Source organism: Euprymna scolopes, chromosome 7 (assembly GCF_053919585.1).
Source record: "Euprymna scolopes isolate OS-2025 chromosome 7, ASM5391958v1, whole genome shotgun sequence".
Lineage (NCBI taxonomy): Eukaryota > Metazoa > Mollusca > Cephalopoda > Sepiida > Sepiolidae > Euprymna > Euprymna scolopes.
The window spans coordinates 43,920,098-43,943,617 of NC_136488.1; positions in this window are offsets into that span (position 1 = coordinate 43,920,098).

Genomic DNA, 23,520 nt, shown 5'->3' on the forward strand with positions numbered 1-23,520 from the left:
TTAAACCACAATAAAATGGAGTTATTTACATATTATTTTTGCTTAAATTAATTAGTGCACGTGGTTGAACTAAATTATTATGATAAAACTACCTGGCATTGATGCGTTTCTTCTCACACTTTAACAATTAGTATTGATTGGAACTTTAGAGTAAGTTCTTTGGTAGTGAGTTGAATCATTTGAATGTCTAATCCCAGTAAAGATGTGATGAAGGTATCATTTATTTTATGCTGCCATATGTTTAGCGCGGAACGGACGCAAATTGAATATTGGAGTATATTTCTCCTGATAAAATATCTTTTCGGTTATTTTCAGTCATATTTAATTTCGGAAGTAAAATTAATCCTGACGATTGTTTTATAAATCTAAACAAACCCGAATAACATTGATTTTTGATTTGGGCTAGCTCCAAACGTGACATCTAATTATGTTGATTTGATCTGATCTTCTGTAACATTATTAAAAATATATTATGCTCTTATTATTAAATAATTGAACACTCTTTAAGATTTCTTCTTAAAAAAAATCCATGAAACTTTGAGAAAATGCTTACAATACTATCCAGCTACTCCAGTCAGAAAATAAAATTATTTAAAGCAGCATTAGTGAAACTATGGCAGAAAATAGGAATATCGGTTGATTCTAGTGTGTCAAGTTATTATCGATGTTGAGAAAAAACACAATATACCACTAACTTGTTTATTGAAATAATTTTCAAACATTAAATGAACTAGGAAAAATGCTTAGAATACAATAGCTACATATCAATTTCTTCGTTGACATAATTAGTAGGGGGCATGCGATTCTTTTTTATGACACCTTTTATGTCGTACACAGTTATTCCTCGCGATACCTCTTGGAGAGCATCTTACAACTCGCGATACCTCTTGGAGAGCATCCCACAACTCATCTTTGCTCTTAAATTGGCGCCTACTTGCACAGAGACGTCGCTTTATGATACTCCAAAGGTTCTTAATTGGGTTAAAATCTAGTGAATTCTCAAACCACTCCATCTTCCGTTGCTCATTGAACCCCAGTTGTTGCAAATACTCTTTGCTTTTGTTTGTTGCACGCAAGGGAGCATCATCCTGCATAAAAATAATGGTTCCTCTGAACGTCAACCTTTGCTTCTTCAGCCATGGTTCAAAGTGCTCCTTCAGAAAAGCTGTTTAAGCATTTGACGTCACATTTACGCTTTCTGGAATACTCTTGAGCCAACTTAATTACCTCCGATAATCCCAGACCAAACCATTATCCCACCACCACCTTGTTGGAACTTTAAACGCTGGTGACGATATCATCCATCTAGGACCTATCCCTTGGTCCAGCCATCTGGACCCGCACTTCACCCGTGAACAAAACTTTGGAAAAATCCGTTTTCATGTTTCTCTCTGTCCATTTCAATCGGTTTTGTAGGTGATGTTGCTTTAATGGAGGCTTTGCCACAGGCTTAACAGACTTTGCCCCTTTTTTCAGAAGGCAACATCGAGTACTTTATGAGAAATTATTCAATCCGGCTTGATCAAAGATTACTTGACTTGTCTGGACAGGGTTCTTAACAACTTCACGTTTAATTTGGAGTAGAGAACTATGGGAAACAACTCTAGATTTACCTTCATCAGCTCTCTTACGTACCTTTGTAGGGTCCTTGACAAAGTTCTTCACAGTTTGATGGTACCTTCTTATCATTTTCGATGGTAGTTTTACCTTTTGTTAGCTGTTCTGTAATAGTACTCTTTTCAGCACTAATCAAACCACCTTTACGACCGATTTTATTGGCGAAACAAACTGCCTTGTTAATAATTATATATATATATATATATATATATATATATATATATATATATATATATATATATATTTGGTAGTAACATAAGTGATTATTAATAATAGCAGTTCAGAGTAAAAAAAACAACACTTTTCTAGTTCCGTCGGTGGAACACAATAAAGCAGGACTGCTTCTCAGCTAATAGTTATTTTCAAGTCCACTGAAAACGAATTCGTGTTGAGCCGCTTTCATAAATATTAAACTTCTGCTAAATAACCACAATCATTAGCAGGCATCACTGTCTTGTTACATCCTTCACCTGCCACTCATTTAACATTTATCCTCGAGTTGCTATTGGGCTTTGATAATTGATGACTTATTAAAAATTTTAAACTGCCTTTTAATGTAAAAGCATGCAAATAGACCGTCGACAAAGTAGCATTAAAATTTTATATTAATTATTGCAAAAGTTATATAAAGTTTGTTAATTTATAAAAAGGTAACGAAATATTTTTTGTCTTTTAGTTTTTTACACAGTCGACACCCGGGCAATGCTTAACTAATTTCATATAATTTTTGCAAGAATTGATATAAAAGTCTAGTGCTACATTGTCGATGGTCTATCTGCATGTTTTTACATTAAAAGGCAGTTTAAAATTTTTAATAAGATGTCACCAATTACCAAGACCTAAATTCCACTCGAGGATAAGTAAGATTTTGCCTGAAGCTGATACTACGTATGAGTTTTTCTATCCTCGGTCAATGAAGGGATAATCTTTCTGAATCGAGTCAATATTTATGTTTTTTCTAATCCAACGTGCCCCTTTATGGGAGTGGGGGTTTTCTCAGGTTAAAAATCGATTTTCTAAGTTATTATTTGTGGGGAGATAAATATGGACACTGTTCTTTTTGCCTTGACAAACCTTTCACTCTCTTTCTTTATATAGTTGTATACCTCCCCTCATCATCACACAGTTAACTATTGTGACATGACAGAAATTAGGCATTCCTTCACGTCTTAATGTGTATTTTTAGTCTCTTTCTCGTGCGAAAAATATTTTTTATGAGGTCGTTTTTAATGTGACACTCTATATTTCCAACAGAATGCATGGCATAAGGGCCTACTTCACAAGATTTCCAGCTACGGTATAACTGGAAACGTTTTCTCAATAATTAAATTATTTCTCTCTGAAAGGTTCATAAGAGTAGTGGTTGATGGGCAGCAATCAGAGGCCCACAGTATTAATGCTGGAGTCCCTCAGGGGTCCATCCTGGGCCCAACTCTCTTGCTGATCTACATCAATGATTCATTCGTTGACATCTATGCTGATGACACGACCATCGGCAACACATCAAAAGCCGTAAATGACAAAGCTCTTCCCTCTCCTCTGATCTTGAGCGCGTGGTTCAAGGGGAAGAGATGGCTGGTTACTTTTAATGCATCTAAAACCAAGCTCCTATCTTTACATCATCAATGCTCTGATCCTCATCTAGCACCAATTGAAATGGATGGCTCTCGTCTTGGGGAGGCTCCGTGTTTTGACAAGCTCCTGGGCTGACCTTTACTCCTGATCTGAAATGGAACACGTATATCAAGTCTGTTGCCCGGGCCGCTGGGAAAATGGTGGGATCCTTTTACCGCTCCAAACGATATCTCACTACTGATGCAATCCTCTATCTGTATAAAAGCCAAGTACGTCCAAAGATGGGGTACTGCTGCCACATCTGAGCATGAGCTTCTAAAAACAGCCTATCCTGCCTTGACAAAGTACAAAAAAGATTTCGTGGCTTAGTGGGGATGCCCTCTTCTCTTCCCTGCAACCTCTCTCTCACAGAAGAGACGTTGCGAGCATGTCTTTGTTTTATCGGTATTTCCATGGCAAGTTCTCGTCCGAGCTCCAATCTTTGACCCCCCCCCTCCTCGCGAATCTTTCACGATAAACAACCGTCTAGCTAAAACCACTGTTAGTAATTTCCCCACTCTTTATCTGTACCTAAATCAAAACGTAGATTCCATGAACATAGCTTCTTTCTGAGAAGTGCACGCCTGTGGAATTCTCTCCCGTTTGCCTGTTTCCCATCTGACTACAACCTGGATGTCTTCAAGTCCAACATAAACAAAATCGTCCCTTTAAGTAAGACACTTTATCAAATATCCAATACCAAGTATTACTACGATATTATCCCATTGATTATTGTACACAAAATAACCCTTATCCCCGAATGGCTTCCGGGCCTTGATAAGTGATGATCCCCCATCTAAAAAAAAAGAATGCAGCCGATATTGTGACAGCAATTAAAAAAAGGAAATTACTAAGGAAAGGTCACTGTTTATTAAGACCCAAAAGACACTCGAGGATAAGGGGTAATTAGTGTCAGGTGGTTGGTCCGCATGAAACCTACGTGATTAACGGTAATAATAAAACTTGGGTAGGGATTAATTATTTATAAGGGCGGTTTATCAAGAACTTATCGAAATTAGACTTGAAAACGACCATGTTATAGTCCGCGGGAAGCGGCCTCGAGGTATTGCGTTTCACAGACAAGCAGTTCTAGGAAAAAATTGCTCGTCTAATTTTGTTCTAGTTTTATGCACAGACAGAAAGAGAAACTGTTGACAGTCGTTTTAGTGAAACGAGTTAGTCTTGCAAATGTTATCAGGGGCATATATAGAAGCTCAGTCGAGTATCTGCCTTTTTACCGAGAACAAGACATGTGTTAAACTTTGAACTATACCGAAGTGAAGATTACTATTCGTTTTTTATTATTTTGACATTCTTTTTTAAATAATAATCTAACCACTATGTAATCCCACCTCCTACCCTTGTTTTCGCTGTTGTTTGGGGCTAACAACGTGACCACTTTTATTTCGGGGTAGGTAGAGTATGTGTGCGTTGTGGGGTGGCGTCTTTGGCGACGTTTAGCCGACCCCCTTCCCTCATATCATCGCCTGTGTCGCCGGCGATATCCGGCTTTTATCGTCCACGACGGCACTTGAGATTTTGGTGGTTTTTTTTCAGGGGCTTTTTTTTTATGTGACCTGCGGTTTCTGTAAGGGTGGGTATGGGCAGCAGTGGAAGAGTGGTCGAATGCGATTAGTTGATTGTTGGTTACTACAACAAGTGAAAAAGAAAATGAGAAAATAAAATGGAAACAACAATCGATTGAGAAGAAGAAGAAGAAGAAAAAGAAGAAGAAGAAGAAGAAGAAGAAAAAAAAAGGTATTGAAATACATCGAATAACTGAAAAAAGGCACATGCGAAAGGACAACGGTTATTCTTGAATTACAGTCATTCAATAAGTGTGTTGAGGAGGAAAGGCAATTTATAAACATCGCGGCCATGGAAGAACATTAAAATGTTTAGATATTAAAAGTAGATTGGTTATCGTCAAGTTTAGTCACTCCGTGCTTAAAAAAATATTGTTTTGTGCAGAGCTGTCGGCTGCAAAATTGAAACGACTTTTTTTTTCATTTTTTCTTTAAAATTCTATTTTTTTTTTAAATAAGCATTATAACAAAAACAAAAGTTGATAACATATTTTTGTTCATTTGCTTATTAATAGAAATATTTTTAAATTGAAAATAAATATGAAAAAAAAAACTCATTTCAGTTTGCCGTGAACAGTTCCGCATAAAGTAAAGTAAATAAAGTGTGACTAATCATCCAGTAGTTTGTTATTCTTGTAATCCTTATATATTACTAAATGAGAGATAATCTTCACTAACGATTCAGTCATTATGATGCATCTACAATTGAGAAAAGTACGATGAAAAAGGTGTGAACTTAATGTGAAATAAACCGAAGTAAAACAAAATAGCCACCGGATTTGAACTCATGTGGTGTTTATCAACAAATGAACCTCGAACTAAATCTCGAAATGATTAATAATCTCTCTCTCTCTCTCTCTCTCTCTCTCTCTCTCTCTCTCTCTCTCTCTCTCTCCACTAGCAAAAGTACTCGTCGTTGACTGAGTTCAAAAACAGCCTGCGGAAAATGGACTCTGATTTATGAAAGTATGATAGGTTATGAAAAGGAAGGGTTGTAAAGAGATAGCTTCGAATGTGGATGTATCAAAACGAAAAGCAAAATACGATGAAAATAAAAATAAAATAGATAAAGCCAATAATTTATTATACCATACCTGTTTACACTGAAACATTTATCACGATATTCTGTGGATCTATATTAAAAAAAACTTGTTAAACTTTGTGACATATTTCCATTCTATGGAGGTCAGGCGCGAACGAACACCCCATAATTTTAGGTAATCTCCAAAAATACCGTTAGGGCTTACAACATGGCCGCCAGAAGAGTCACGTGATCCGGTTGATCCAAAACATGAATCGTGCAAATGGAAAACGCAGCCTTGAAGGCAAACTTTGACAAACAATCACAATTTGTTTGTATTTAATTTTTTGTTGATATAATGTTGTTATAAAAATAGGCAAACTTTGAGAAACAATCTTAGGTTGTTTTTAGTTAAAACAGTGTTTATAAAAAGTATTTTATTCAGAACAAACAAGTGGTTGACTAGGTGTATCAGAATTTCATGTTTTGGATCAACCGGATCACGTGACTCTTCTGGCGGCCATGTTGTAAGCCCTAACGGTATTTTTGGAGATTACCTAATTTTATCATATCATATTTCATCAAACTGAAACATAATTATCACAGTATACTTAAACAGATAGATATGAAAAATCTTTATTAAAGTTTGTGCCTATTTCCATTCTATGGAGGCCAGGCGCGAACGCAGACCCCACAATTTTATTATGCCATCCCTATTAAAGTTAAAACATATTTATCAAAGTATTCTTATGTGCATCTATATCAAAAACACTTGTAAACGTTTTTTTTTTCAATTTTTCAATTTTTTATTTCCATACTTTGTGGACCAGGCGCGAAGTCAGGCCCCACAATTTTAATGAACCATTGTTCTGCCAGATCAAACATACCCATTCCTGTGTCTCGATACATATTTTACCATTATATGTAATCAGCTTTTTTAAAATAGTCACCCATATAGGAGCCTATTCGTGACCACACACACACACACACACACACACACACACACACACACACACACACACATTCAGCTATATATATATTTAAATGTACATAAAGTCAGAAAAACATTCGTACCGTCGGTTTCAAGCCCAACATAAGGGGGATTAGTTAATGGTAAATCGTAAATAATGTTAATGTTTCTGTCTGTCTCTCTCTCTCTCTCTCTCTCTCTATATATATATATATATATATATATATATATAATTTTATATTTTCAACAAAGCACAGTGCCACTTTGATATAGGAGTTACTATCAGGGACATAAGTTGCAGGGATACTATGTAGGAAGTATAGCAGCTAGATTGTGTATTACACCTGAACTTCTGCATGTCAGTACAGTTGGAAAAGCAGGAGCCCGAAAGGGAATTCCAGCAGTTCTGGGGAAGAAACTATTAGAGTAGAAGGCTTCCATACATCTGGAGATGCATACTGTTCAGTGGTGGGGATTTGCTGCTTGTCGGGTTTGACGGGGTTATTTGCGTCGAGAGGGTACAAAAGCTTGTAGTTCGTCGGAGCATTTACCATGAAAATACTTGTAAAACAGGCAAGGGGTGCAACATCTCCTCGGTGGAACAGAGATTGAAGCCTAGATGACAGTTCAGGACCCATCAGGGGTGCGACTCTCTTCTGAACCCTGATCAGGAGTAAAAGACTAGTAGGAGATCCATCAGCTCAAATGTGACAACAATACTCCATACATGGGCGAATGATACTTTCAGGCGTAAGTAACTTTCTAGTACGGTAGAGAGTCCTCCTTCGCAACAGCCTTGGCAAGAAGTACTTTCTGGTAACGTATCTTTAGCCATAACTATTGGTGGTGTAGAAGGTTTCTTATAATTATTGAAGGAAACAAGCTTAGTCTTGGCAGTATCGAATGTGACAATCCATTTTTGTCCCCACTTCACTAGAGATTGGAGGTATTCCTCTAGTTTTTTTGCTATTGCCTTAGATATGTGTGCATTTATATATATATATATATATATATTATATAAAAGTGAAAATGTGTGCGAAGACACTTCTCAACCCATATACCCAACGAATCTTTCATCTACAGACAGGAAATTTGGTATATAGGGTATTCCGACATGTCGAAAACTTTTTATTCGGTTTCCATTCGGAAAACCGGCTACAAAGGGATCAAGATTAAAAATCTCATGCGAAAATTATTTGTTTTACAGGATTAAAACTAAATAATTTTCAACATTATGATAAAAAATTCGTTACTTGTTTTTTGTTTTTTTGGGGTTTTTTTTTGGAAAAAATAAGGAAAATATGTCAACATTGTTTGCTGTTATTATGAAAAAATGAACCAATTTAAAATTTATTTGAAAAGAGTTACATTTTTTGGCTTGAAATTAAAGTTACGCGTGAATTAGTAATCAAATACACTAAACAAATACAAAATTTTACGGTACCTATTCTCCTGGTAAGATATATTCTTTTAATCAAACGTGTTAAAATGTAAAATAATATTTTATCATTCAGAAAATAAAATACAGTCACATTTGGACGAGTTTTAAGAATTTGTCGGCAATTTCTTCGGACATTTAAAGATAATATAATCCTCCTTCGTAATAGTTAGTATTGTATGCCCGTGACATTTTAACTTCAGCTGCGACTTTAGCAGCTCAAATGGTTTTTTTTAGTGACACAGCCTCCTATTTAGAAGGCCGTGGTTGCGCTTTTCTCGGTAGGGGAGAAGTTTTTATGGAATACTAAATTCACAAGCGATTTCAGGCTTCCTGTCGAGAGACAAGGTCCGTCACCTGAAAAATGGCGTTACACAAAATAGGCATAATAAGCAAGATTTGTCGAGCAGTCATACTAACGATAATGTATGAGGGCTTTTGATAAAAAAGAATGAAAAACGTAATATTTAGAACGTAAACATAACGTAACAAACATAATAAAACCGAAAGAGATGTAAAAAAGAAAAATAGAAGGAAGAGCCAAACGTGGTTTAAACCACCGTTCAGCGACACCTTAAAAAATACCATTCCGAGGGAATTTTACCAAATTATAGTAAAAAAATTCCCGCAAGGTAGTAAACTTGGATAATTAATAAAAAAAAAAACTGTCAAGCTATCCTTTTCATCATCTGCTAACTTAACAAATACCATTGGCTCCAACAACACGAAATCAAATGAATTTATGAAAAATAGAGATAAGACTGAAAATGTATCTAACAACGAAAAAGAATGTAACTGTCGGAACCCTACTGAATGTCTACGGGGGGACTGTTTAACCCCAAACGTTGCATACACATGTGAAGTTATAACAAGTAATGAAACTAAAGTATATATCGGGAGCACCGGAACGTTCTTTCAGGACATATATCGTAATCATCTAACATCGTTTAAACAAGTCACTGAGAAAGAAAATAACACTACAAGTAAGAAAACCAGCAACAACATAGATAGAAATGAATACAATAGAAGAGATAATAAAATAATAGAGACAATCACAATAATGACAACAGCAACAGAACCAATATCAATAACAAAAATAGTAAGAAAAAACTAAGAAAAACTCAACTGCATTAGCAGTATTGGTTAAAGAGTTAAAGAAGAAGAAAATTGAATATAAATTAAGATGGTCCATAGTAGGTAGAACGGAAAAAATATAAACCAAGCAAATCAAAAAGATGGAAGCTTTGCATACTAGAAGCATACTATATACTAATATGAGAAGAAAAATTATTAAACGGACAACAAGATGTAATTCGTGGATGTCTGCACAGAAATCGATACTTAATTTCACGCATTAGACCAGACTAAAAAGAACAACATAAACAGAAATGTAGAGTGAGTAACACACACACACAAAAAAAATGAAAAACATAGATTAATCGACCATGTAAGGATAATTTGGACATAAATAGAACAACCTAATTGAATGTAAGAGTATAATTAAATAAAAACTGGATATATATACTTAAAAATAATAAAATGAAAAGGCAAGAAGCAATTAAAAGAGAAAATGAACAAAAACCAAAAAGTATAATATAGGTAATAAAAAAGATGTGAGGGAAGTAACTCTAGTAATAAAAATATATTCCATGAAAGTGACCTACCCCTGAAACAAACTGCTTAACAAATCAATAAAAATTCGAAACTAAACAAAATGAATATTAAAAAAACTACGTAAAAATGTAGTAATAAAAATTATAAAAACATAGGCAAGAATAAAGAATAGAAAAAATATTAGAAATCAGCACTAAAATAAAACAAAATATGAAAATAAGTTGTAAGAAAATAATTTTGGTTTGCATGTACCCAAAGTGGCCGACCTGTAACCAAGTGGGGATTAAATTTCTGTTCTCAAACGAATGCACCAAGTTTATCATGCATAAAACTAACTTTTGGTTGGTAACATCGAATGCAAATCACACCTGACGAGTTGATGACAAAGAGCGTTTTTATGAAAACATAAAATCATAAAATTGTCATGCCATTAACGAAACGGCTGTAATGAAAGGACCCAAGATGAGATAAACAAGAGTTATATAAAGGAAAAAATGTAAGTCTTTGAATTTCAACAAAATTTTGTACTATATTAATATATATATAAATATAAATATATAATGCATATATATGTATGTATATATATGTATACATATGTATGTATACGTGTGTATATGTATGCACACGTATTTATGTATATATATATGTATGTATATATATGTATGTACGTATATATATGTACATATATGTATGTATATATATGTATGTATATACATTTATGTCTATATATCTATGTGTATATATATGTATGTGTATATATACGTATGTATATACATATATGCATGTAGATACGTATATATATATATATATATATATATATATATATATATATATATATATATATATATATATATGTATGCATATACATGCTGTGTCAATCACTTTAGTGCGGATTAGTAAAATATAGATGTTTTAATAAATACACATTATAAAAATTGAAAATTTAGTGAAATTTTGAAAATTTTCCTCTCTGCCACAAAGCCCTCACAACTATAAACAAATCATCTGTGTGGTTATCAGAACATTTTTTTTTAATGGAAACATAAAATCATAAAATTGTCATCCCATTAACGAAACGGCTTGAACGAAGAGATCCAAGATGAAATAAACAAGCATTATAGAAAGGAAAAAAATGTAAGTCTTTGAATTTCAACAAAATTTTGTACTGTGTAAATATATATATATACATATATATATATGTATATATATGTATATATATGTATATATCTATGTATATATATTTATGTATGTATATATGTATGTATGCATATGAATATATATATATGCATATAGAACTCGATTTGTTTCTTTTTTATTTTATTTTTCTCTCTCTCTTTCTCTTTCTCTCTCTCTCTCTCTCTCTCTCTCTATATATATATATATATATATATATATATATATATATATACATAGTGCAGATTAGTAAAATATCAATATTTCAATAAATATACACCACAAAAATTTAAAATTTAATGAAATATTGATATTTACCAACCGAGCAATGAAGCCCTCACAACTATAAACAAATAATCTTGGTGATTATCCGAACAACTTAATTGTGGCGGAGCTCATACGTCGAAATCGCCGAGAGGGTCAACCATATATATATATATATATATATATATATATATATATATATACTTTATATATATATATATATATATATATATATACATACGTGTGTGTGTGTGTGTGTGTGTGTGTGTGTGTGTGTGTGTGTGTGTGTGTGTGTGTGTGTGTGTGTGTGAATACATAAATTTATTCAACATAATTCCGATCGCACGAATATCTTGCTTGGTGTTTCCAATCTCAAAATAATAAGTAAATTACTTCTAAAACTATTTTAAAAATCTTGGTATAAGGATTTGTTTTATATACTGTATACCGGCACACACACACACACACACACACACAGACAGACGCACACACAAACACACATATATGGCTGTTTATCCTTCTGTGAAAGATCATTTTTGACACGTAAATATTCACTTTAACAGATCACGTCGTCGACTTAATTCATTAATCTCTTCAAAATAATTGAGACATATCTTTTTCGATTTAAATATGTTTTTTATTGCTGGAATAGTTTTTTTTTCTCTCCATTTTCCCCCTAACTATTTACATTTCAAATCGGTTAATCCTTTTTATTTTTGTTTTTATTCTTTATTAATCGCAGTGACATTAATGTAAATATTTTTCTGAATTTTTATTTTGACAACTTGTTATTTACGAAAATACTTAGTCTGTGCGCCAACCAACAACAACCAAGAAAAAGACAAACATGTTCAGACATCGATATAAATATGCTTGAGACTTGATAAACTCTCGTTGATAAACAAATACTTACAAAAGCATGATAAACAGTGATAAACATTTGACCATAAAAAAGTTTCGTGGAAATTCTATGGTGATTTTCTTCATAAAGAATTCCATTGTTATTTGATATATCAGTTTATCATTATTTTCATGGCGAGTGTTCGACTGAGTTTCAGTCTATGGTCGCTCCTGCAATGCATTTAGAACTGACACTTTCCTAGCTATAACCATTGGCAACAATCCCCCTCACTCACTGTGCCTAAATCTAAACGCAAATCTATGAACGAAGTTAATTTCCTAGAACTGTCCGCGTGTAGAACTTCCCAGCTGACTACAACATGGTCGTCTTCAAGTCCAATGTAAACAAGTTCTTCTAGAGTCGTTCGATTTAAATAATTAAATTCTTCCTAATTTCCTCCACTGCTGATCACTACTCTATTTTCTTGCTGATCACCTTAAATTCGTTTATTATTATCCTCGAGTAGCAATTAAGCCTTGATAAATAGTGAATCCCCTGTAAAAAAAAAAATAAATGAAATGTCCGACTAATATGAAATTCAATAATTTTTCAGATATCTTGTAGCATTACTACCAGAAATTCTTTTGAACCCAACAAATGGTTGTTGTCGTTTAGTAAAAAAAATTGTGTTGTTTTGAATATGCATCTAGTTATAGTAGCTAAAGTGTAGGTGCATTTTTATTCTGCACTTCCACCTCTCTTAGCTTTTTGTATAAGCCTGCATAATATTACGTATGCTAGTTGATATGTAATAATAATAATAATAATAATAATAATAATAATAATAATGATAATAAAAACAATACCATTATTTTGCTCTGGGTTTCTTTTGTAGAATTATTTTTACGGTTGACATTAGTATTACATGCAGAGTATTATATAACAAGTTTCTCTAAAAGATTCCCCTTCTCAGAGTTCAGAAAACATGTCTGTTCTTTCTCACAGTTAAAACACAATAGACAAAATTGTAGTAACCAACTTTTCACGTCTCTAGTGGAACCTCAACGTAATTTTCCATTAATACTTATTTTAAATTATACGGGAAATTTTCATTTATCTACGTAATCTTGCACAGCCTACATACAATGTTATTGCGTTCTCTTTTTGGTTTTCTGGGTTCCCTTTGTTTAGCGCATGCGTGTTAGCAATATTCGGCTTGTGCTACTTGCACGAGGAATGCATAATCAGACTTATTATAAAGATAATTATAAGAAAACGTGAAAAAAATTCCCCTAAAATAAAAATGACTATATTTACAATCAGACCATTCAGTCCGCGCATGTAGCGACGAGAGTGTGGTGTCAAATGTAAACGTTACAGATAAGAGAAAGATTACTTCGAATATATAGTAGAACCTCTTTTGGATTCTTGATGTATCAAAAGTGCGGTGTGTTTATTCGGCCCGAGAATGTAGAGATAAAATTCTATTTCAAACTTGATTGTAACAGAAAAGCGAACTAAATATTTCAAACTTTAATAGTAACATACCAATGAAATAGATATTGCAAACCTTCATAATAATGGATCAACAAAATTGCCGTTACAAACTTTAATAGTAAAAGACGAAAAGAAAATCCTGTTCAAATATGGGTCGTAACAGACCAATAAATGTCCTATTAAGTACCTCTTTAGTAACAGAACAAAAAATGATATTTCAAATTTTAATAATAACAAACCAACGAAAATTCTATTAAAAATTATAATAGAAATATAAAACAACGAAAACGCTATAAAAACTTTAATAGTAAAAAACCATAAACAATTCTATTTACAACTTTTATAGTAACAAACCAATGAAAATGCTATTACAAACTTTAATTGTAAACGTGCATCGAAAATTATATTTTAAACTTTTATAATAACAGACAAACGGAAGTGCTATTAAAAACTTTGATGGCAGAAAACTTAGAAAAATGTTATTACAAAGTTTAATAGTAACAAGCCAGCGAAAATGCTGAAACCTTAATAGATCAAGGGAATGATATTACAAACTTTAATGATAACAGGCGAAATAAAATTCTGTGCAAACTTAAATCATAATAGACCAATAAAAATCCTATTAAGTACTTCTTTAGTAACAGAACAAAAAGAAATTCTATTTCAAATTTTAATATTAACAAACTATTAGAAACTATAATAGAAAAAAAATCAACGAAAACGCTATTAAAACAGTAACAGACTAACGAAATGCTATTACCAACTTTGATAGTAAGGGACTCATTCAAGTCAGAGAATTTTGTCGAGATGCGGATATGCATAAAACATAACAAGCGTTCACTTTTCACATTTGTCGACTAAATGCGTGGCAAATCAGTTGACGGGAAGACCTTCAAATAATGATGATTGGATGCCTTTGGAATTTATATGCCTACACTTCACACTTGGCGATGATAATTTTATTTCAAACAAAAACATTACAAACCATAGAAAATGCATTTTTGATTTTAAATGTGAAGAACTGATTAAAATACCATTTCTAGCATAAGAGTGTCAGACCGTTAAACAGTTTGTTAATCTTGTGAGGGAGCAAAGTGTAGTATTGATTCTGATTCTACACTTCTTTCTGTGCTCGGTCAGTGGAGGAGAAATCCTTCTAGACTGAGGTAATAGTTATATTTTATCTAAGCCAGAGGGTTAATCTGTTATGATATAAGCTGCTCTATTTACTTCGGGACTTTTCTAGGTACAATATATGAAGTCACGACAAAACATCATGGTAGTAATTAATGGCATTTATGGCCACAGAATCTGACGACTACCTTCTGTAACACACTTGTGTTAATTCACTTTTGTTGATTATAACAATTGTATTGATTATTGCCGGCTTTTCAAGGCTACACACCTATCTAAGACAGTTGGATTTTCCCCACATGTAAACCAATATTGTGTCTAACTCTGCCCCTGTAAGGAGGGGGGATAAACAAATAGAAATACATACTTCCGAATAGAGATTATAGGATGCTTCTAAAATAAGTAAACCCATTCAATATCAAAACTTAGCCCTGCAAACTCTGTTTCGAACTTAAGCGTGACAGACCGACCGATCGACGATGACTTTTGTTAGATGTTTGGACGTATCTATCGTAAAATACGTTTGGACGTATCTATCGTAAAATACGTTTGGACGTATCTATCGTAAAATACGTTTGGACGTACCTATCGTAAAATATTTTTGGACGTATCTATCGCAAAATACGTTTGGACGTATCTATCGTAAACTACGTCGATTCAATCTGCGTGTTCAGCGATGAACTTGTATTTTCACCTGCAATGGTAAGGTCGAAATAACATTTTTAGAGCTCCGTTGATGCATTTTAAGTATAAAGATTACATTATGTTTCATGGACAATAGAAAGTGAACACCTGGTTTACATTTAACAACTTTGTAACTCTCCTTCTTGGCTATGTTTTTCATGAGCGATATTTCTGACAAAGGATTGGCAATCGCTATTTTCTGCGTCGGCTGTTTTTTCTTACTAAAATGTATGTGGATGTTTTCAATGCTGCGAAGCAAGTGGGCTCTCTCTACTGTGCTAGAAAATTACTCATACCTTAGATAATTCTATATTTCTACAAAGCCACCATTCACCTATCGAGAATTGTTGGGTCTCTGCCACTCGTCTCTCGCTGCTAGACAATGTTCAAAAAAGAGTCTCTAGCCTTATAGGTTCCGCTATTGATGTTAGATTTCAATGAGGAAAAACATTCAACTGCCCAAAATGTGAAACTTTAGATTCAGAATATGAATACGCATATAATCTAATCGGCAATCCTGTATGGAATAGGGCGCCTCAGGCGACAGGTAAGAAACCCATCTCCCCCTCTGAAAAGAAGGAGTAATGTCTGGGGGAATGTCTACCAGAGATCGAACAGATAGAACACTGTGATCTTAGCTAAATTCCAGATAAAAATAAATAAATGATCTAAGGGTCAACGAGAAATAGAGAAGAGGAGATGGGCTATAAACCTTATCAGATACGCAGTAGGAATAATATTTTATAGAAAAAGAAACTCACAAAAAGCGAGTGAGTATTTCTTTTCTCGGGAGGGGGTGTCTATAAGCCCCAATGAGTGAATTGAGATTCAGAATGATTGTCTCGAACGACGCCAAATAACGAAGCTTACTCCCGCCAAAATAGCGATAAAAGGCCGCTCGGAGTTAAAACGTCTAACTAAAATCGCTTCGGCGTTTCGTCAGTTGTCAAAATTAATTTTCGCGAATACTAAAAGGCGGGACATTAAAAAAATGATGAAGCAGATGTGGAATGTGTGATACGCCCTGGGACTAGCTTTTAGTATTACTTCATTCTCTTATATTTACGCATGAACACGAGTATAAGCACACACATCGACATACATATTCACATGTCAACACGCGTTGTACAGTATAAATTCATATATTTGGTTGGTGCAAAATAATGCCGTTTTTTATGTGTAGTTGAACGTCAAAAACGAAATTATTTTTGCACCAACCTAATACATACAAAACAAAAATCCTATTAAGTACCTTTTCTAACAGAATACAGAAAATGCTATTTCAAATTTTCATAGTAACAAGCTAACAAAAATCCTATTAAAAATTATAATAGGAAAATAAAACAACGAAAATGCTATTAAAAACTTTAAAGGAACAGAGTATCAAAAATTATATTCAAAACTTTCATAGAAACAAAAAAACGGTAACGCTCTTAAAAACTTTAATATCAACAAAGGAAAATGCTATTAAAAATTTTAATAGCAACAACCCAGTGAAAATGCTAAAACCTTAATAGTAATAGATGAAATTATTACACACTTTAATAGTAAAAAACGAAAGACAATTCTGTTCAAATTTGAATAGTAATAGATCAATAAAAATCCTATTAAGTACCTATTTAGTAACAGAAAAAAAATGCTATTTCAAATTCTAATAGAAAAAAAACAACGGAAATTCTATTAGGAACTATAATAGAAAAAAAGAAAACGCTATTAAAAACCGTAACAGACCAACGATAATGCTATTACAAACTTTAATAGTAACAAACTCATGACAGACAACACATCTTGTCGAGATTTTGATACACATGAAACATAACAAACATTTACTTTTAACATTCATAGACCAAAACGTGTGGCAAATCAGTTGACGGGAAGATCTTCAAATGATGATGCTTGGATACGATTAAAATTTAGGTGCCTGCACTCTACACTTGGCGATGAAAATATTATTATGTTCAGGAGTTACTTATTTATGTAAAATTGAAGCTATTTCGATATTTGCTACAATATTATTTTCTGATATATCACAATATTTCTGTTGCAATATTTTGGACTACTAATGGAGGTAGATATTTATTTGCTGCCCACCACAGCAAAATGTGGCACAAGTCCGGAAAGTGGGGATCAAAGCAGGTTCCCCTAAAGGAGGGACACTCCTGCAATTACAAAAATTACCTGAGTAACCCCGTCGGCATTCCCCAGTAGGGGCGCCTCAGGCAGTAAGCGATAAACTTACTGCACCGGAAAGCCTGGTGGCAAGGCCTGGGAGGGTGGACCTCCTAGGTATTACCCTGGAGGTTTACCTCAGTCCGACAGGTGCTGGGTCGGTGACCGCCCCCCCCCCCACCTCTCGGGCTTAGTGTCAAATAACGAATCCTTGACGAGTACTCTACCCTATTCCCCTGCAGCTGAAGCCACTAAGAGACCTTCCCATCAGACGAACTGGTGGGAGTATGGTCTCTCACAGTTAGGAGATTCTATTTATAAACGATGCTACTAAGAACTGACTAATCAAATTAATTCCCGTTCCGCTACCAACCAATAAGAAACCAGAATTGCTCCATATAAATTAAACCTTTTCTTTACCAACCTTGCATATTTTTCTGCGTGTCAACACGGGAAGAATCTTTTGCTCTGAACAAAGCAACTGTCTACTGAGAACCAGTCACCATCAGGACTTGTACAGAACAACTAACCATCGGAAACTGTTCTGAAACTAAACATGGCATCCAACTGTAGAATTTCTGATACGATTTACCACATGTAGCGAATGACCTTCAGATTGCTAGCAATATGATTTTTATGCCATCTATCCAGCCCCAAAAATGCACAATATCACTTAGTTGTAAGGGGCTACTATTTGGGAGTATGCGCACAGAAATACTATGTAGGAAAGTGAGTAGCGATACATATATTCACATAACGTTTAAATTTCTGAATGTTCGGACAGTTAGGGAAGGCAGAAACAGGTGTGAAATTATAAAGTCTAACAGTTCGCGGGGAAAATATTACAGTAGAATACTTTCCGGCTTTGAAGGACATCAACAGTTAACGTGATGCGTTAGTATTTACTACGAGGGAGGCATACTTGCTACAACTTTATCAGAGTCCATTCCATCAAAGTACTTATACAACAGGCACAGAAATTGAGCAAGATGGCAGAGATGAGAGAGGGGTTGAAGCTTCGTTGATAGCGCGGGATCTATCAGGGATTTTAATACCTTGTTTAAAAGGGAGACACTAATGCTAGATACACTAGTCCAGATATGGCAACAGTATTCCATACATGAGCGAAAGTTGGCTCTGCATAGATGCAGGAAACTGTCAGGTGCTAGTATTGTTCTAGCACAGCAGAGGGAACCCACCAATATTGGCAATGTTTGTATTCTATTTGTTCAAATTCATGTGTCATGTGAATAATAATATGATGAGTTTGAACGATATAAGCTCTTCGGTAGAGTGTTATCCGACATGCCAATCTGTGGCTGAGAACATTTTCGTAGTTGTAAAAGGAAAGAGGCTAGTCTTATTAGACTTAAATATTACATACATTGGACCCTTATTCTTACAAGGTGTAGTTTCAGACATTGCATTTACATATATATATATATATATATATATATATATATATATATATATATATATGTATATATATATATACCTCGACATATATATATTTTGCTTATATATATATATGTATATATGTATATCCTTCGACATATATATACATTTGGCATATATATATATATATATATATATATATATTAGCCTGGGTGCCCGGCGTTGCCCGGGTGTTTGGATGTGTGTTGAGCAAAAAAAAAAAAAGAGGTAGTAGGAAGGCAGGCTCGAACCCGTACCGCGAAGGAGGAAAAGAGCCGGTTAAAAAAACCTAACATCTTTGCAGTTACGACCACCGCCAAACCTGAAGTGACTTGTATTTACATTAAGGCTAGACAATCGAAAGGAGAGGATATAAAGATCGGCGAAAAAAGCGACCCCTCTGTAGAAAGGTGCCTAGTTGAAAATGAAGATGTTAATGTTTTTAGCTAATTATTCAATATTTGTCGTATGAATAGTCGAACTTCAAAACAATACTGATCTTGGTAAAATCCGTCGCCTCTGTCGAAAGTTTTAGGCAGACATACATACATACATACATACATACATACATTTATATATTGACAAGCGGGGGTACCCGGCGATGCCCGGGTGTCTTGAGGTAAATCAAAACTCCGGGGGGGGGGGTTAAATACTAAAAAAAAAATGTTTTGGTAGGTGAGTGTATGAGGATCGAACCCGTACCCTTGAGTTGGAAATTAATGTGTGAAAAAAAAAACGTGCTAAGTTAACCATTGAGCCACGTCGACAGACAACATTAAGCAGGTTATTTAACTATAAAAACAGGCGTGCGCAATAAAAGTTAATTCTGCTGCTTCCATTTGACCTAATTAAGAAGGGCAAATAGAAGTCACACAGCGTTTGGGTTTGTTTACCCAAATTTAACTGTTTCTTCCCCCAACAGATGTTGGGGAGGGGGAAAGCCGCTCCCAATTGTCCAGATTGAATAGCAACTGATCAAAACTGATTGCTTCTGGACGTTTTTCCCGGCGCAATGCCGAAGACGTCGTTTGAGTTTAGTTTCACTTTATTTATACTAAAAAGCCCAATCAACACGCGAGAAGCCAAAATAGCTATAATTTTGTAAAAATCGACGTAAATAAATCTATACGCTAAGCGGTTTCCTAATTCCTAGACATTATTATATAGGACCTATATACACAGTTGTAAGCGATAGTAATGAACCCGGGACTGTGTGCGAGAAAAGCCTTTGCCAGACATACACGAAATGATCACACACATTTTGCCTCTTATATATATAGATAAAAAGATAATAATAATAACTAAAAAATTTTGACCCAAACCGATGAAAAAGCTTGCCCTATCTCTGAATACCCTTTATGTCAAATTTCAAATGTTTAGACCAGAAATTGTCTGAGTATTTAGGTAGAGACTACAAAGGTCAATTTTTTTAAACTTTTACCCCATTATGACCCTCTTTACATTTATTGTTTTGGGCTGAAATCAAGTTATTAAGTTAGACCCATGTCCAAAGAACCTATATCAAAAATTCCAAGTGTTTAGACCGAAAATTGTTGGAGGAATTAAACGATTTGACGTTTGAGAACTCTACCAAAATTGTTGGAGGAGTTTGGTAGAGTTTTCAAAAGTCAAATAGTTTAATTTGACCCCTTAAAAGCAAAATTTCTGGCTGAAAACGGATCACAAAGATTTTCCCAATATATATATCAAATTTCGGATTTGTAGACCAAAAATTGACAAAGTTATTGCGTAGGGTAATGTACACAGACCGACAGACACACAGAGACACACACAGATACACAGACACGTTCACACACACACACACACACACACACATATATATATATATCTATATATATTTAGTAATGTGATTGATAATTTAAAAATCAAATTATAATTAAATTAAAAATTCGTTTCATAAGGAACAACAACAAAATCAATTATTTGTACGATCGTTTCGGAAAACAGTGTTTTTATTGTGGTAGACATCAGGTTACGGACAATAATTATTACCTATAGTTTTTTTAATAAACAAGGTTTCCTCATCAGCAAATTGTGAAGGGTTTTTATTAAATTTAAAAGACACCATAAATAAACCTAGCATTAAAAGTAAGGCAGATGTATCTTTTAATTTTTCGCCTTTTGAAATCAGAAATTATGGATAAAGTACTCATATAGATGCTTGCTAAAGCATCTATATGAAAATTAAAAATTAAAAGATATATCTGCCTTACTTTTAATGCTAGGTTTATTTATGGTGTCTTTTAAATTTAATAAAAACCCTTCACAATTTGCTGATGAGTAAACCTTGTTTATTAAAAAAAACTATATGTAATAGTTATTGTCCGTAACTTGATGTCTACCAAAATAAAAACAGTTTTCCGAAACGATCGTACAAATAATTGATTTTGTTGTTGTTCCTTCTTATGAAACGGATTGTTAATTTAATTATAATTTGATTTTTAAATTATCAATCACATTACTAAATATTAAATTAGCTCAAGGATATTTACGTATCGAGCTTATTATATATCTAAATTACAACGAGCACTTTTTCTTTCCTGTATTTTAATTAAACTAGTAATTTCACTATTACATTAAAATACACTCTGCTGTTTAGACTATTTTTCCAATCTCCTTTAAATTATATATATATATATATATATATATATATATATATATATATATATATATATATATATATATATATAACACCTTTTTTAGAGAATTACAACAAAAGTGCATTTAGGAAGTTTTATCACCGGATATACAGGCTGGCCCAGCGTACCAAATCAATAGTACGTTCTTTGATAAGACAGGAACGCGTTCAAAATGAATGTTTCTGTTTAGAGCACAATTGAACCGTGATAACAACCTTTTGCATTTAAAGCTTTAATCCAAGCCATTACGTAAACATAATTTATAAAATCAACATTAGGTGTTAAGCAGTGTAATATAGACTACACGGTATTGTGGGCTAAGTAAATACAAGGAGGCAGTTAAAGCTTCTGTCTCGTGTACCGAGGTTTACCCATAACTAGATCAGGCAATCAATCGAATCGATGGAATAATGGGCGATTTTACGATTCCGATATCAATAAAAGTATTGAAAGTTGATTCGCATTCAGTCTCGGGCAACGTAGGGTTTCCCTGCTCGTATATATATATATATATATATATATATATATATATATATATATATACTAGCAAAAGTACCCGTCGTTGACTGGGTTCAAAAACAACCTAAAGAAAATTGGCTCTGATTTATGAAAGTATGATAGGTTATGAAAAGGAAGGGTTGTAAAGAGATAGCTTCGAATTTGGGGGTATCAAAACCAAAGCAAAATATAATGAAAGTAAAAATAAAATAGATAAACCCCATAATTTATTATACCATACCTGTTCACACTGAAACACTTGTCACAATATTCTGTAGATCTATATTAAAAAAACCTTCTTAAACTTTGTGACATATTTCCATTCTATGGAGGTCAGGTGCGAACGAACAACCCATAATTTTATCATACCATATTTCTTCAAACTGAAACATAATTATCAAAGTATACTTACGCAGATAGATATGAAACGTCTGTATTAAAGTTTGTGCCTATTTCCATTCTATGGAGGCCAGCCGCGAACGCAGACCCAACCATTTTATTATATCATCCCTATTTAAGTTAAAACATACTTATCAAAGTATTCTTATGTACATCTATATCAAAAATACTTGTAAACGTTGTTTTAATTTTTCAATTTATCATTTCCATACTTTGTGGACCAGGCGCGAACTCAGACCTCACAATTTTAATGAACCACCGTTCTGCCAGATCAAACATGTCCAATCCTGTGTCTCGATATATCTTTTATCATTATATGTAATCAGTTTTTTTTAAATAGTCAAGCATATAGAAGCTTATTCGTGACCACACACACACACACACACACACACACATTCACATCCACACAAACATTCAGCTTTATATTATATATATATATATATATATATATATATATATATATATATATATATATATATGTACATATATATATGTACATATATATATACTAGCATGGATGCTCGGCGTTGCTCCGGTGTTTGGAGGTGTACGCTGAGCAAAAAATAAAAATAAAATAACGGTCAATTTTTTTAACTTTGACCCCTATTATGACCCTTAACATTTATTGTTTTGGCCTCAAATCAAACTACTAAGTTAGACCCATGTCCAAGGAATCTGTATCTAAAATTTCAAGTGTTTAGACTCAAAGTTCACGAAGGAGTTTTGTAGAGTTCTCAAAGGTGAATTTGACCCCTTAACAGCCAAATTTCTAGCCCAATCCCCATCACATAGATTTTCCCAAATATCAGTACACAGTATATCAAATTTCGAGTCTGCAGACTAAAAATTGACAGAGTTATTGCGTAGGGAAATGTACACAGACAGACACACAGACATGTTCACTTTT